Consider the following 16,098-nt stretch of genomic DNA (forward strand, 5'->3'; position numbering starts at 1 on the left):
AAGTCTCAGTTAGCTTAACGTTTTATTTTTATTATTATTATATAATAAGAAATGCGCTGTAAATGAGTTCAGAGAGTGTGTTTGTGGACCGACATGATTGACAGCTGTTAAAGCACAATTACTATTTTAGATCCACAAACTGTACTGTATAAGATTTCTATTCAAACTGAAAGAATAAATCTAGGCTTCCTGTTAACGTTTTCAAAGCACAATGCAGAACTGAGACATTTCATTCACTGACGCTCTTTAGACTAAACCCAGAAGCACACAGACTTACGAGCAACCCGCCAAAATAAAAGCTTGCTGAGTTTAAGTTTGAAGATTAAAAATTAAAGAAATTCAAATTCTAATTAAAATAATAATTAAGGTTCAAATTAAAATAATAATAATAATATTAGCACTTTATTTTTAAGTTTACTATAAAATAATTGTATTTGGATTTAATACTCCCTTTTTATTTTAAAATAAAATAGAATTATTTAGAATTATATTCACACTTTATTATTTAGTTTATTATTTTATTTAAATAAACACTTAATAAAATGCAATAATATCATTACTATTATTAATGTATGTTTTGTTGTTATATTTGATGGGTCACCAGCTTCTCAGAAGAGAACCAGGCTGAAAAACTGATGTGCTGTTCTGAATGTAGGGCTGCTCAATAAATCACATGCAGGGCGTAAACTGGGCGTAAAAGCTAGAATTGCACTTGTGAGGAAGTGTATCCACAGAGGAAAGTCTTACTACTATTAGTGCAGCAGGAGACAGCGCTTGAGTCTGTTGTAGACATTACTATCCTCACAGTGTTGCCAAGTCTGCAGTTTTCTAATCGATCTGAAACTTTATCAATGTTGCTCTGGGTTGAAACGACCCCAGTGACGTGTATTTTAGCCCCGGAACGCTATTTTTACCAAGGGACCCCCTCGAAATGTGGTTAGTTTGGGCTAGTTTTGAGAAGCAACTAGGTGGATTTTGTTTTGAAAACCTGGCAACCCTTTCTGTCAAGCAGGTAACATTATTATCACTAGTGGACTCATCGAAAAATGTGTGTGTGTGTGTGTGTGTGTGTGTGTGCGTGTATAGGCGTGTGTGTGTGTGTGTGTGTGTGTGTGTGTGTGCGTGTGTGTGTGTGTGTGTGTGTGTGTGTGTGTGTGTGTGTGTGTGTGTGAGATATGTACAAGAAGAAAGCAGGCCCTGGACTAAAGCACTGTGAGGTGAGGGAGAAGAGACTCAAAATATTAATAAGCTTAAAACACATTTTTGTCCATTTGAGTTTGTTATTTTAATACTTACACTATTATTTAAAGTGATTGATTTCAGATGGAGCAGCATTTAATAAACAGAACCGTAGTTCACTATCAAGATATTAAATATCACGTTCATAATCACAGAAGAATCGCCTTCAGTTATGGTTAATCAGTGCAATGGATCATGGGAAATGTAGTCCGGGGGACACATAACAGTCTGTGTAGTGTGAGTCAATATAATAGGAGCGGGACCTCTGGTGGAGAGCGGACGGAAGACCACGGACAGGATTCATGACAGTTGTGAGGAGAAGGAAAGTTATTCAGATCAAAGATCAGGATTAGAAATACATTATGTGCTCAGATAAATCATTTCAGCACTGAAATATTCCATAAAAATAATAACTGTCAACTTTAATTTCATGGTGACTTTCTGAAAGTAAACAGTAATCTTTAATCTGACTGTAACTGCTGTAGAGTATAATGATACTAACTCTAGTTTCTCCAGCTTGAATTGTGTGTTCATCAGTAGATCACTGAGGTGTTTCACTCCAGAGTCTCCTAGTAGTTCATTCCAGCTCAGGTTCAGTTCTCTCAGGTGTGATGGGTTTGATTTCAGAGCTGAAGTCAGGATGAGACACTGTTCCTCTGTAATACTGCATCCCCACAGACTGAAGACAGAAAGAGAAAACACAATGAATCAGACACGTTATGTTCATGTGTGAGTAATTCATCATGTGTTAACACCATACAGTGCAATAAATAAAACATGGCCAAAAATCTTATTATATGACCATAAAGAAAAACAGAAGACAAAAGATGAACAAAGTAGACACAGGATGAACTACAGAACTACTTAAAATAACATTAAATGTGAAAATTGAGTTTAAATGTGAGAAATCAAGAAAATTCTGTTTCTGAATTACAACTTACCTAAAGACATTTGTAACTTTTTTTTGCTATTGTCATTCTTTACTGTACATGTCTGAGTGAATACAAAAAATAATAATTTGGTCCATTAATGAACTGATTACTGTGATCTCCGGTGATTGACTGAGATGAGACCCTCGAGCAAGAACTGAACCCCAAATGTTCCTCAGCGCCGCAGGGGTGTGTGTGTGTGTGTGTGTGAGTGTGTGTGTGAGTGTGTGTGAGTGTGTGTGAGAGTGTTTGTGTGTGTGTGTGTGTGTGTGTGTGTGAGTGTGTGTAATAGTGTTTGTGTGTGTGTGTGTGTGTGTGTGTGTGTGTGAGTGTGTGTGAGAGTGTGTGTGTGTGTGTGTGTTCACTGTGTGTGCGTGTGTTCACTGTGTGTGTGTGTGTGTTCACTGTGTGTGCGTGTGTTCACTGTGTGTGTGTGTGTGTGTGTGTGCGTGTGTGTCTGTGTGTGTGTGTGTGTATGTGTGTGTGTGTGTGCGCGTGTGTGTGTGTGTGTGTGTGTGTGTGTGTGTGTGTGTGTGTGTGTGTGTGAGATATGTACAAGAAGAAAGCAGGCCCTGGACTAAAGCACTGTGAGGTGAGGGAGAAGAGACTCAAAATATTAATAAGCTTAAAACACATTTTTGTCCATTTGAGTTTGTTATTTTAATACTTACACTATTATTTAAAGTGATTGATTTCAGATGGAGCAGCATTTAATAAACAGAACCATAGTTCACTATCAAGATATTAAATATCACGTTCATAATCACAGATGAATCTCCTTCAGTTATGGTTAATCAGTGCAATGGATCATGGGAAATGTAGTCCGGGGGACACATAACAGTCTGTGTAGTGTGAGTCAATATAATAGGAGCGGGACCTCTGGTGAAGAGCGGACGGAAGACCACGGACAGGATTCATGACAGTTGTGAGGAGAAGGAAAGTTATTCAGATCAAAGATCAGGATTAGAAATACATTATGTGCTCAGATAAATCACTTCAGCACTGAAATATTCCATAAAAATAATAACTGTCAACTTTAATTTCATGGTGACTTTCTGAAAGTAAACAGTAATCTTTAATCTGACTGTAACTGCTGTAGAGTATAATGATACTAACTCTAGTTTCTCCAGCTTGAATTGTGTGTTCATCAGTAGATCACTGAGGTGTTTCACTCCAGAGTCTCCTAGTAGTTCATTCCAGCTCAGGTTCAGTTCTCTCAGGTGTGATGGGTTTGATTTCAGAGCTGAAGTCAGGATGAGACACTGTTTCTCTGTAATACTGCATTCACACAGACTGAAGACAGAAAGAGAAAACACAATGAATCAGATGCGTTATGTTCATGTGTGAGTAATTCATCATGTGTTAACACCATACACTGCAATAATTAATAAAACATAGTTAGATCGTCATCTGCTTGGAATAAACTGGACTTAAGAACAAGGCATATATCCAACATATGTCATTTTAAGAAGACTTTAAAACAGATTATTATTAATAGTATTACACCAGTTAATTTGTGACTGTTATAGGTACTGACATTCTCAAATGTTGTATGTGTGTGAATGTGTAAATGTGGATAAATGTATACATGTGGTTATGTTATATGTAAGTTATATTTATGTATGTTATATTTGTGTATTTTAACTGTACATGCGTTTCAGCACTTTTATAGGCCCCAGGAAGACTAGCAACCACATTGTGGAAGCTAATGGGGATCCAAATAAATAAACTCCTGACATAAATTACTAAATAACTGTCACTGCAACAATGTTTTATCAAAACATTGGTCAAATATCGAACCAAATGTGAATAGAGCATCAAATTTGCGTCTACTGCGTCCAATTTGCCGTTTGAACTAGGGATGTCCAGATCCGATCTCGTGATCGGAAATCGGGCCCGATCGCGTGGTTTCAGACTCGATCGAAATCGGATGTTACCTCCCGATCAGGACTCGGATATATATTCTCCTTATTTTTTAACACATCTTTAGTTATGCGGTGGCATAGAGTTAGACCCTTTTGACTCCACACAGAAACAGCAACGTGTGCGGCATGACATCACTTTGTTTTCAAGAGATGGTGTGAATAAATATAGATTCAAACTCAAAGAAACAGGATAGTCTGTGCATGACCTGATATTTCATTCGGACCCAGAATACAGCGAGATGAACATCACAGAGCGCTAAACTCTCAAGCAGTGTGTGTTTCATTCATACTAGAAGCCGGAGCGCACTCTCACGCTGATAGTCATATCAGGAAACTCCTAATATGGACAAAAGCGTCCAGCTATCGCTGTGGTTTTCACAGGATAACAGAAACTTATGCAAACACGAAGACATTAATATACAAACAAGACAATAAATTGTTTTTCAAGTCATCTCCAGCAGGTGATAAATAAAGTATATGAACAATGCAGTGCTAATTGACATAGCATTTATTACAGTATAGAAACTATTCTGCCTTAATATGTGATAAACAGTGTTTGTAGTATATAAACAAATCATTATTATTTGTTATTGTCCAGCATTTATAGATTTCTAAGCAAATTAAAAGCTAGAAAATAAGAGAAAAATTTTAATTGCCTATACTACCAGTCAGAAGTTTTTGAACAGTAAGCTTGTTAATGTTTTTTTAAAGAAGTCTCTTCTGTTCACCAAGCCTGCATTTATTTGATCAAAAGTAAAGCAAAACAGTAAAATTTTGAAATATTTTTACTAGCCTATTTTAAATAGCTGTTTTATATTTGAATATATTTCCAAATGTAATTTATTGAACATTCTGGATCTGTTTTTTCACACTTCTTTATTCTTTTTTTATGTATTATAGAAGTATCGGATCGGGACTCGGTATCGGCAGATACTCAAAATCAAATGACTCTGACTCGAGGGCAAAAAAACCTGATCGGGACATCCCTAGTTTGAACATTTTGAGATCATTTGCTTAATTCGCGCGTGAAATTCACTTCATTCGCACGTGAAACTTCACAACAGACGCGAATTCGTGTCATGGGGGGGGGGGCTTCTGCCAGCTGAGTGGAATGAGTGACTCCTAGCAGGCTCCTGATTGGTTAACGCGGCGCGAATTGACGCCAAAGTTCAAATTTTTCAACTCAACAAAAAGCACCATTCGCACTTAACGCGTGTATCACGGGAATGTAGTTGTTTTAAACTCAAATATGCGGTTTGTTTATAAAGACAGCGTCTATTTAAAAAAATGTGCTTCGCCGATTTCGGAGACGAGCTCCATGCAATCAGTGGGAGCTCAGTCCTCATGTATCCGCCGAGAGCAGCCTCACCTCGGCTAGACCTTCTGACATTTGCCGCTGGCTCTGATGTCTCTTTAGTGGTTCAAGATAAAATATAATTAGTTTGGGGTAAAACGAAATGTTTCTTATCTTTGGCCTTTATTCAATTAATCTATTAATATGTTTTATAGATATATAGGTCCTTTTTATTCCTGTCTCTATAGAAATATGAACTTTTGTCATATAGCTCCGGCTGACTGCTCACTGACAGCATCAGTCGTTCCTCCATGTTGAATGAGTGACTCCTAGCAGGCTCCTGATTGGTTAACGCAGCGCAAATTGATGCCAAAGTTCAAATTTTTCAACTCGGGTGGCAGACGAGAATTCACGTCAAACGCTTAAATGCACAAAAAGCACCATTCGCGCTTAACGCGTAAACGCGCCTTGCATTGACTTAACATAGAAATAATTTGCGCCAGACGCTCTATTCGCATTAAACTTTCAACTGATGCACAGTTTGTCCAGATCAAGGAAGAGAGTGATATTTAATGTGCTGTGAAAGTGAAACAATAATAAACTGGGGCCGTCGGCAATGCTTGAACGCAAAGGGGTTAATAAAGTAAATAAAACGAAATCATGAATGTTTTAATACTATTGAATAAAAAGAAACGATCCACTCGCAAGCCTCTGCTCATAATGACAGGACCTGGATCAGTGAGCTGTGTCTCCACTTTCAGGGAGGTATGTTGTACACACCCCCGTCCCTTGACTCTGCCCCCACGTCAAAACAGTGCCGCAAAGAGAGCCGTGCAGAAAAATGAAGCCCAAAGGAAAAATGGTATCACAAGCTCAAACTAAACTGACACGCAAAATAAAAGCAGCGTTGCAAATAAATCAATAGATATGGCCATGGAAAATATGTATTGCAAAATCAATGCTTTCACGCGGTTTCATTTATGTTTTGCAATTCTTTATTTTTGTTTGCAAGACTTCATTTTTTTCTCCCAATACTTTATTTTCTTTTGCAATTCTTTATTTTTGATTGCAAAAAGCAAAATTATTTTTGTGAACACCTCACTTACTACAGGTACTGCTCCGAAGGCCTTAAAGGTTGCAGCTATTACACCAGTCCTTAAAAAGCCTGGTTGTGATAAGTCAGACCTATCAAACTATAGGCCTATTTCAAATCTTCCCTTTCTTTCCAAGGTTTTAGAACGTGTGGTTGTAGCACAACTCCACTCACACCTGGTATCCAACAAGCTTCTTGAACCTTTTCAGTCTGGGTTTAGAAAGGGACACAGTACAGAGACAGCCTTGGTTCGTGTTATGAATGACCTGCTTGTCTCAGCTGACTCTGGAGCTTCAACCATCTTGGTCTTGTTAGATCTGAGTGCAGCGTTTGACACAGTGTGCCATTCTATCCTGCTGAATAGGCTAGAGAGCTGGCTTGGTATTACTGGCACTGTACTGGACTGGTTCAAATCATACTTCACTGATCGTTCACAGTTTGTTGTCTTGGGAAACAACAAATCGGATAGTGGACAAGTCTGTTCTGGTGTTCCTCAGGGGTCTGTCTTGGGTCCTACATTGTTTAGTGTTTATATGCTTCCTTTGGGGCAAATAATTAGGAAATATGGTCTGGGGTATCATTTTTACGCTGATGATACTCAAATTTACATTAGCTCTAAATCAGACCCAACTGTCACCTCAAAAATTCTCTCGGAATGTGTGCAGGAAATGAAAACATGGATGCATCATACCTTTTTAAAACTAAATTCTTCTAAGAAAGAGATTCTTCTCATTGGCACACCAGCAGCTACTCGCAAAGAAAATCATTTTAATTTGACCATAGATGAAAGTGTTTTAGCTCCATCTACTAGCGCTCGTAACCTTGGTGTGATTTTTGACGCTCATCTAACATTAGACTCTCACATTAAGAGTGTTACCAAATCTGCATTCCACCATCTAGGAAACATTGCAAAAATTAGGCCCTACCATACTCTACCTGACGCGGAAAGGCTAATTCATGCATTTGTTACTTCTAGGATTGATTATTGTAATGCGCTTTTTGTCGGTTTACCTGTCAAATCTATTAAACGCTTGCAGTACATCCAGAATTCAGCAGCACGCGTGCTTACACATACATCATCTCGTCAGCACATTACAGGTGTGCTTTATAGTTTACATTGGCTACCTGTCCAGTCGCGTATTGCTTTTAAAACTCTCACATTAACTTATAAAGCTATGCACGAAACAGCTCCTTCTTATATCTGTGATTTAGTTAGCCTGTATACGCCTTCTCGTTCCCTCCGGTCTACGGATTCTCTAACTCTTCAGCAGCCCCCCTGCAGATTAACATCTATGGGGGAAAGAGCGTTCTCTGTTGCGGCACCCAGGTTATGGAATGCACTTCCTTTTGCTATTAGGCATGCTCCTACATTAACCAGTTTCAGGAAGTTGTTAAAAACACATCTTTTTAAAATTGCTTATTTTAATCATGAATAGTATTTTACTGTGTTATATTGTAATGATTATCTTGTATTACTCTTGTACTTTTGTATTTTACTTGTTTTCTTTGTAGCGCTTTGGGTTTTAGAAAAGCGCATTATAAATAAAATGTATTATTATTATTATTATTAATTATTATTTTCCTCAATACTTCAATTTTCGTTTGAAAAACTTTATATATATATATATGCAAAAAAAAAATAATAATAATAATATATATATATATATATATATATATAGCATTATTTTAACTCCATACCAGACTACTTTTTCTGAGATTGTAGCAGAGGTGTTTGTGTTGCACAACATAGATGACAATGTTAGCATCCATTAGTAAATTTGATATTTTTTGCAATATATTTGTCTTCCAGGTTTAAAATCTACATCGTGTTGATGTCACAGTTTGTGATGTGTCAAAGGACTATAATACTTGATTTTGAGCCCAAAGCCCAAAATCAATGTTTCCACCGTTGGGTCAGAAGCTCCACAGCGCTCTGTATCTGGAGCAGTTGAATGTGACATCTACCTGTACATATCTCTGATATGATAACAACTCTCTGAGAGCAGAAACTACAGTAATGCAGGACTGTCAGTCATCGGCCGTGGGCGGAGCCTAAACAATGACATCACACTGCTCACAATATCAGAACAGCTGGTCTAATGAGACTGATTTGAGTTAATGGAGGTTAAAAAACAAGGAGTGGGTGGATTTTTAACAGCATGTAAAAGTGGATTTTGCACAATAGGTGCCATTTAATTAGAACTTTTACAATTTATAAAATACTAACATTAAACTGAAAGCAGTTGTGAACAGTTCTGTTGTCACAAAAGTTGCAGACCAGTAATAAGATTAGATTCAACTTTGCCATTGTGCAGAGTAAAAACACAGAGACAATTAAATTCAGTTAGCATTTAACCAGAAGTGCAAATGGCACTATATTTATATGCTTATATATATATATATATATATATATACAGTCGTGGCCAAAAGTTTTGAGAATTACATAAATAATAGTTTTCAAAAAGTTTGCTGCTAAACTGCTTTTAGATCTTTGTTTCAGTTGTTTTTTGTGATGTACAGAAATATAATTACAAGCACTTCATACATTTCAAAGGCTTTTATCGACAATTACATGACATTTATGCAAAGAGTCAGTATTTGCAGTGTTGGCTCTTCTTTTTCAGGACCTCTGCAATTCGACTGGGCATGCTCTCAATCAACTTCTGGGCCAAATCCTGACTGATAGCAACCCATTCTTTCATAATCACTTCTTGGAGTTTGTCAGAATTAGTGGGTTTTTGTTTGTCCACCCACCTCTTGAGGATTGTTCCCAATGGGATTAAGATCTGGGGAGTTTCCAGGCCATGGACCCAAAATTTCAACATTCTGGTCCCCGAGCTACTTAGTTATCACTTTTGCCTTATGGCACGGTGCTCCATCGTGCTGGAAAATGCATTGTTCTTCACCAAACTGTTGTTGGATTGTTGGAAGAAGTTGCTGTTGGAGGGTGTTTTGGTAGCATTCTTTATTCATGGCTGTGTTTTTGGGCAGAATTGTGAGTGAGCCCACTCCCCACACATGAATGGTGTCAGGATGCTTTATTGTTGGCATGACACAGGACTGATGGTAGCGCTCACCTTTTCTTCTCCGGACAAGCCTTTTTCCAGATGCCCCAAACAATCGGAAAGGGGCTTCATCGGAGAATATGACTTTGCCCCAGTCCTCAGCAGTCCATTCACTATACTTTCTGCAGACGATCAATCTGTCCCTGATGTTTTTTTTTGGAGAGAAGTGGCTTCTTTGCTGCCCTTCTTGACACCAGGCCATCTTCCAAAAGTCTTCGCCTCACTGTGCATGCAGATGCGCTCACACCTGCCTGCTGCCATTCCTGAGCAAGCGGAGTGCAGTGTCGCATTTGGTGCAATATAGATGGACACGCTAGACGCGACAGATTCAGAATTAATACATTTTTAGTAAACTACAGTCACTCAGAACAGCGGGAAGCGGCGCACCTCACGTGGGCAGGGCTTGCTCCAAGAACGGATACTGCACTAGTGATATAAAATGCACACACACAGGTCTGTTAAATTAAGCAATACTTTTAACCCTTAGGGTACTAAGCCCTTTTTGGTCCGTTTTCTCTATTTTTACATTTCGGCTTATAAACCATATGTAATGATGATGTACCACCATGTATTTGGTATCGATGGATTCAGAAGACCCTAAGCTACCATAAACATGCATGCAATATGTTTATAAAGGAAGTATGAGTGAAAAATTGTACAATAAACTAGAGAATTTCAAAATAAAATGAGATTTTTGTCATTTATTACTGAAAATCCTACCTCACACAACAAAAGTGAAAAGTTTTTGACCCAAAAATATATTTTTCAAACCCTTTGCTTGACAGAAATGGGTTAATGTTCAATCAAATGTGTAAAGAACAATTCAATAATTAACTTTATTTACAAACAGTCCTAGGCGTTTTTTCATTTTTGGGACTAAGCCCTTTTTGGTCTGTTTTCTCTATTTTTACATTTCGGCTTATAAACCATATGTAATGATGATGGACCACCATGTATTTGGTATCGATGGATTCAGAAGACCCTAAGCTACCATAAGCATGCATGCAATATGTTTATGAAGGAAGTATGAGTGAAAAATTGTACAATAAACTAGAGAATTTCAAAAACGAAAATAAGATTTTTGTCATTTATTACTGAAAATCCTACCTCACACAACAAAAGTGAAAAGTTTTTGACCCAAAAATATATTTTTCAAACCCTTTGCTTGACAGAAATGGGTTAATGTTCAATCAAATGTGTAAAGAACAATTCAATAATTAACTTTATTTACAAACAGTCCTAGGCGTTTTTTTTTTTTTTTGGGACTAAGCCCTTTTTGGTCTGTTTTCTCTATTTTTACATTTCGGCTTATAAACCATATGTAATGATGATGGACCACCATGTATTTGGTATCGATGGATTCAGAAGACCCTAAGCTACCATAAGCATGCATGCAATGTGTTTATAAAGGAAGTATGAGTGAAAAATTGTACAATAAACTAGAGAATTTCAAAAACGAAAATTAGATTTTTTTTTGTCATTTATTACCGAAAAACACACAATATAGAACAGTTTTTGAAAAAAAAAATTTTTTTTCAAACTCTTTGCTTGACAGAAATGTGTTATTGTTTAATCAAATGTGTAAAGAACAATTAAATAATTAACTTTTTTTACAAACAGTCCTAGGCATGCCAGTGAGCAAAGCAAGGCCAGGAGGTCTTGTTGTACACTTTGCTTGCCTTGCAGTGCTCACAGTACTTTCTGACATCTGCAGGCTTGTGTGCAGGGTTTGCTGGGTCCAAGGGACAATGGGTAGGGGTGTGCGGCGAGTTGTCCTGTCTGCATCCTGCATCAGAGCAAATACACAATCAAACTGGAAGCTTTTTTTGTGTCAAAATTCAATGTATAAAAAATAACTCCTATAAACTCATGTAACCCTATGAAACTCCACTGTACACTAAAAACACATTTCACCTCTCTTGACCTGAGCAGTTTACTTAGTTGAGTAAGTCAGTCTATTGAAACAAATTGCACACCACTCTTGAACTGAGTTTACAGGGAAAGAGTAGTATGGTACACTAAAACAAATATTTCATGCCTCAATCGCTATCTGACTAAAAATCCAAAACATATACATACTCAAGATGTATGATATAATAAATTATAATGATAAAGAGGTTATTTGAAGTTACATACCAGTCCTCAAATGGATCTGCCCCATCCTGGTAAAATACTTCGTCATCTGTGTAAAAGCTGTCTGCTCCAGATTTCCCCTCGTCACTTTCCAGTAATTGTTCCAGAGCTTGTTCTGCCCTAAATCTTTTACTGCTTGCAATTTTGATAAAACAATTCTGTAATAATGCTATATCTCTCTCGAATTTATCTCTTTGTGCTCGCTAATACTCCGATCGTTCTCTGTAACACTCCGATCGCTTTCTGCTTTCTCCACCTCATGCTGATTCTCCGATCGGTTATTGATTACACCTGGCTGGAGGTCGTTTTACTATAGTCCAGCCCAGCTTTTACAAGGCTACAGCAGAGCTACAGAGTCCTCTGAATGGCTAGAATAAATCATGGTAACCTTCCTCTGATTGGGTTAGAAAAATATTCCTCCCAGCGGTTTTTACATTGGTTGTTGCGTGTTGAATCTGCCTAACATAATAGTTTTCATTGGCCTGTTTACGCAGTGGTATTGCGCAATAAGGGAAGCGTGTTTAATATACAAACTGGATACCGCTGTTTTCAGTGGAATCTGAGGAAGACGGCAAAAAAAACCGCATCTCTCTAGCATTAATAGTTTTTGAGATAACTACACATTTGTTAAAGTATGCCATTTTGGGCGGTACCGCCCAATCCGTCCCCAGAGGGTTAAGGTAGTCTAATATTTTCTGACTAACAAATTGGCACAGTAAGGGTAGATTTAAATAAAGAATAACTAAATTTAAATAAAGAAAAAACTAAATTTAAATAGAGGAAAAACTAAATTTAAATAAAGAAAAACGAAATTTAAATAAAGAAAAAACGAAATTTAAATAAAGAAAAACGAGATTAATTTAGACGGGTAAAAATGCTAATACATTTTGTTTATATTAGCTACTCTATTTTCCACAATGTCAAAGCAACAAAACACAAGCTCAGACATGCACTTCGGTCCATAAAAAACTCCGCTGCTCTGCGCTCTAGCCAGAGAACACTCCCGTTGGAAACACGTCGGTTCTATTTCTAGCATGCGTGCGTTTTCCGCGTGGCTCGAGCGCGCCTGAGACGCGTGTCTCAGTGTGCAAACTCCAACCTGTTAAATATGGGAGCCGAAATAATAACGGACACGCCACGCAGCTGAGACGCTTACACAGCCAGTGTCTCACCGGACTTATTCAAGGGGGAATGAGAACCGTTTCGCGGGGGATCCCAGTTTGCAAAAAAAAAAAAATATATTTGATTGTCAAATTTTCAAATCGAATACCAACCCACCGAACGAATATTCGGGTCCGTTCCATATTTATTTATTTTTAAATCTAACGGGGAAAAAAAGCAACACAGGTACAGCATTTCTAACTGTAGGCACTATGAATACGTACGTATCAGTCCATTCTTCATTAAAACTACGGTTCTATGAATCAACTTTTCGCTTAAGTCTCTCTGAGAGTGCCATTTTTCTTTCAAATATATTCAGAAGGCCTTTCTTTTAGTGTTCTCCACAAACTACGACCTGCATGTGACAGTGATGGACAGCTTGACAGCCTCACAAATATGAAGCCTAAAATATTGCTATCGCCTCCTGGTAGCTTGCTGCAGTACAGGTAAGATGTAAAAAATAACATACATTTGGAATTAGAATTAGTATATCAAATAATAACATATTAGGATACAATTCGAATTTTATTTTATATTACGAGTATCTGGCCCTTACAGTGTCTGCAGAGAAAAAATCTGGCCCTTTGACAAATATAGTTGATGACCCCTGCTATAAATTGTTGATTTAGGTGCAATCTTAGTAGCCACAATATCCTTGCCTGTGAAGCCATTTTTATGCAACGCAATGATGGCTGCACGCGTTTCTTTGCAGGTCACCATGGTTAACAATGGAAGAACAATGATTTCAAGCATCACCCTCCTTTTAACATGTCAAGTCTGCCATTCTAACCCAATCAGCCTGACATAATGATCTCCAGCCTTGTGCTCATCAACATTCTCACCTGAGTTAACAAGACGATTACTGAAATGATCTCAGCAGGTCCTTTAATGGCAGCAATGAAATGCAGTGGAAAGGTTTTTTTGGGATTAAGTTAATTTTCATGGCAAAGAAGGACTATGCAATTCATCTGATTACTCTTCATAACATTCTGGAGTATATGCAAATTGCTATTAAAAAATGTACTTCTCAAAACTTTTGACCACGACTGTATATATATATATATATATATATATATATATATATATATATATATATATATATATATATAATTTTTTTATTTTAATATAATGCTAAGTTGTAATGTTTTGGTGCTGGCTCAGGTGGGGACCAAGTATAGCTTTGAAAAGTGTGAAGTAGGGCTGTGAATCTTTGGGTAGGCAGTGATTCAATTCGATTCACGATTCATAGATTTTCGCACATTTGGAACAATTTGATTCGATTCACAATTAAATTTGATTCGATTAAAATGTATGTAAGCCAAGATTTAAAAAAAGAGCTTTAAAACTATTATGCATAAGCTAATATTTTGTCACCCAGGGGCCTAGCCATTTTTACAGAAGTGACAGAAATGTCAAAAACAATCATTTTATGTATGCAGCCTATGTATTATCATAATTATTACCATTTATTTTTTTTATTTTTTTTTACAATTAAATATCTTCTTTTTTATTACTTTTAATTTGCTTACTTTTAATTAAGAAATCAAATACACTGTTCAACAATAATCAGTTGTAATTGATATTTTTTCCTAATTTTTTTCCTGATTTTTTCCAAATGGCAATTTTATGATTCTTTTATATAGGCTATTACATTTAATTAGCTATTATTTACATTTTCTGCACAGAATAAGGTAGAAAATATACTTTATAATAAAGTATAATAAATTATATGTCAATTAGCACTGCATCATTCATAAATTGTATTTATTTATTGTGTTTTTTCTTCTTAACGTTTCATCAGTTCATTCTGCTTTTATTCTGTTTAGCTGCAGATAAAGCCTGGCACGTCTATGAGAGAGAGATCACTTCTCTTTCAGTGTGAAAACTTCTTTATCTCATTTTCACAAAATAAAATGCTATAACTTCTCCTCTCCATCAGTGAATGATGATCCTGAGAGAAAACTCGCCAGATGTCTGTTTCTAAAGCAACAAACATTACTTTCATGAATCTGATTATCAGATAAACCTCGCACTCTTATTTCAAGGTTGTTGTTAATGCTGTGATTATTTTAACAGTTTCATTCGTACATTCGGTTTATCAGCATTGTTAAAACACATTTATCATTCAATAGAACTGAGCGTGTGCTTTAGACACTTACATTTCTGCTCCATCCATGTAATAAATACAGCTTTCGCCTGCTCGTGCTTGTAGTAATTGAATGTGTATATATTTTGAAAGCATCGAATCGCTATAGAAGTCACGATTCGTTCATTTCTTAGAGTTTTAAATCGATTACTGTCCGAAATCGTTGATTCACGATTGTGGCGAGTGGGGCAGGGCCGAGGGACGCGGGAACACGATTGAGGCCGGCAGTGATTGGGCAAATCAGTGGCACCTGCGGCCCACCGCCGGTCTCGAGTCCCACGTAGGAGATGGAAGGATATAAAACTGGAGCGACGACAGTGAAGGACGAGAGAGGACCAGGCCTGGGCTTTTAGTTGTGTTGTGGTTTTTATTTTGAGCGCACCAGTCGTCCGTGAGGGGCTGGTGCGCTGTTTTGTGTTTATTTTGTAATTAAAGTTTCATGTTGATTGTCCGCCGGTTCCCGCCTCCTTCTTCCGGATGAATACAAAGGTTTAATTCATTACAACGATTCAAAAATCATGTTTCATGATCGATGCATATACATCATCAGGGTTTGTAATCGATGCATCGAGAAAACGAGTTAATCATTACACCACTAGTGTGAAGACATCAGCCAGCTGTTCTGTGCAGAATGTGTGTGAATTTCACTATGAATTTCTTCTTTCAGACAAATATAATCAGAGTTAAATTAAACATTTCCTGGCTCTTCCAAGCTATATAACGTGGTGCCGGACTCAAATGAGAATTAAAATAGACGACTGTAACATTACTAGTCATGTAACATGTGAAATGATGTAAGATACTCACATCAGTGTATTGAGTGTACAGTGTTTATCCTGCAGTAGAGCAGAGATCTGATTCACTCCTGTGTCTCCTAGTTCACGTCCACTCAGATTCAGCTCTCTCAGGAGTAACGGATTTTTACCCACAATTCCAGTCACATACTGACAGCCTTCATCTGCAGCAGGACCCAAAAACCTGCAGAAGAGAAGATGAAGCTGGAATCAATTCAATGTGCATTGCATCACAAAACATTTAAAGATTGCCAAACATTGATTGTAATGAAAAGCTCTAGTTCAAGTTTAAACAGCTGAACATTTAAATATACAAATC

Source organism: Carassius carassius, chromosome 16 (assembly GCF_963082965.1).
Source record: "Carassius carassius chromosome 16, fCarCar2.1, whole genome shotgun sequence".
NCBI classification, from domain to species: domain Eukaryota; kingdom Metazoa; phylum Chordata; class Actinopteri; order Cypriniformes; family Cyprinidae; genus Carassius; species Carassius carassius.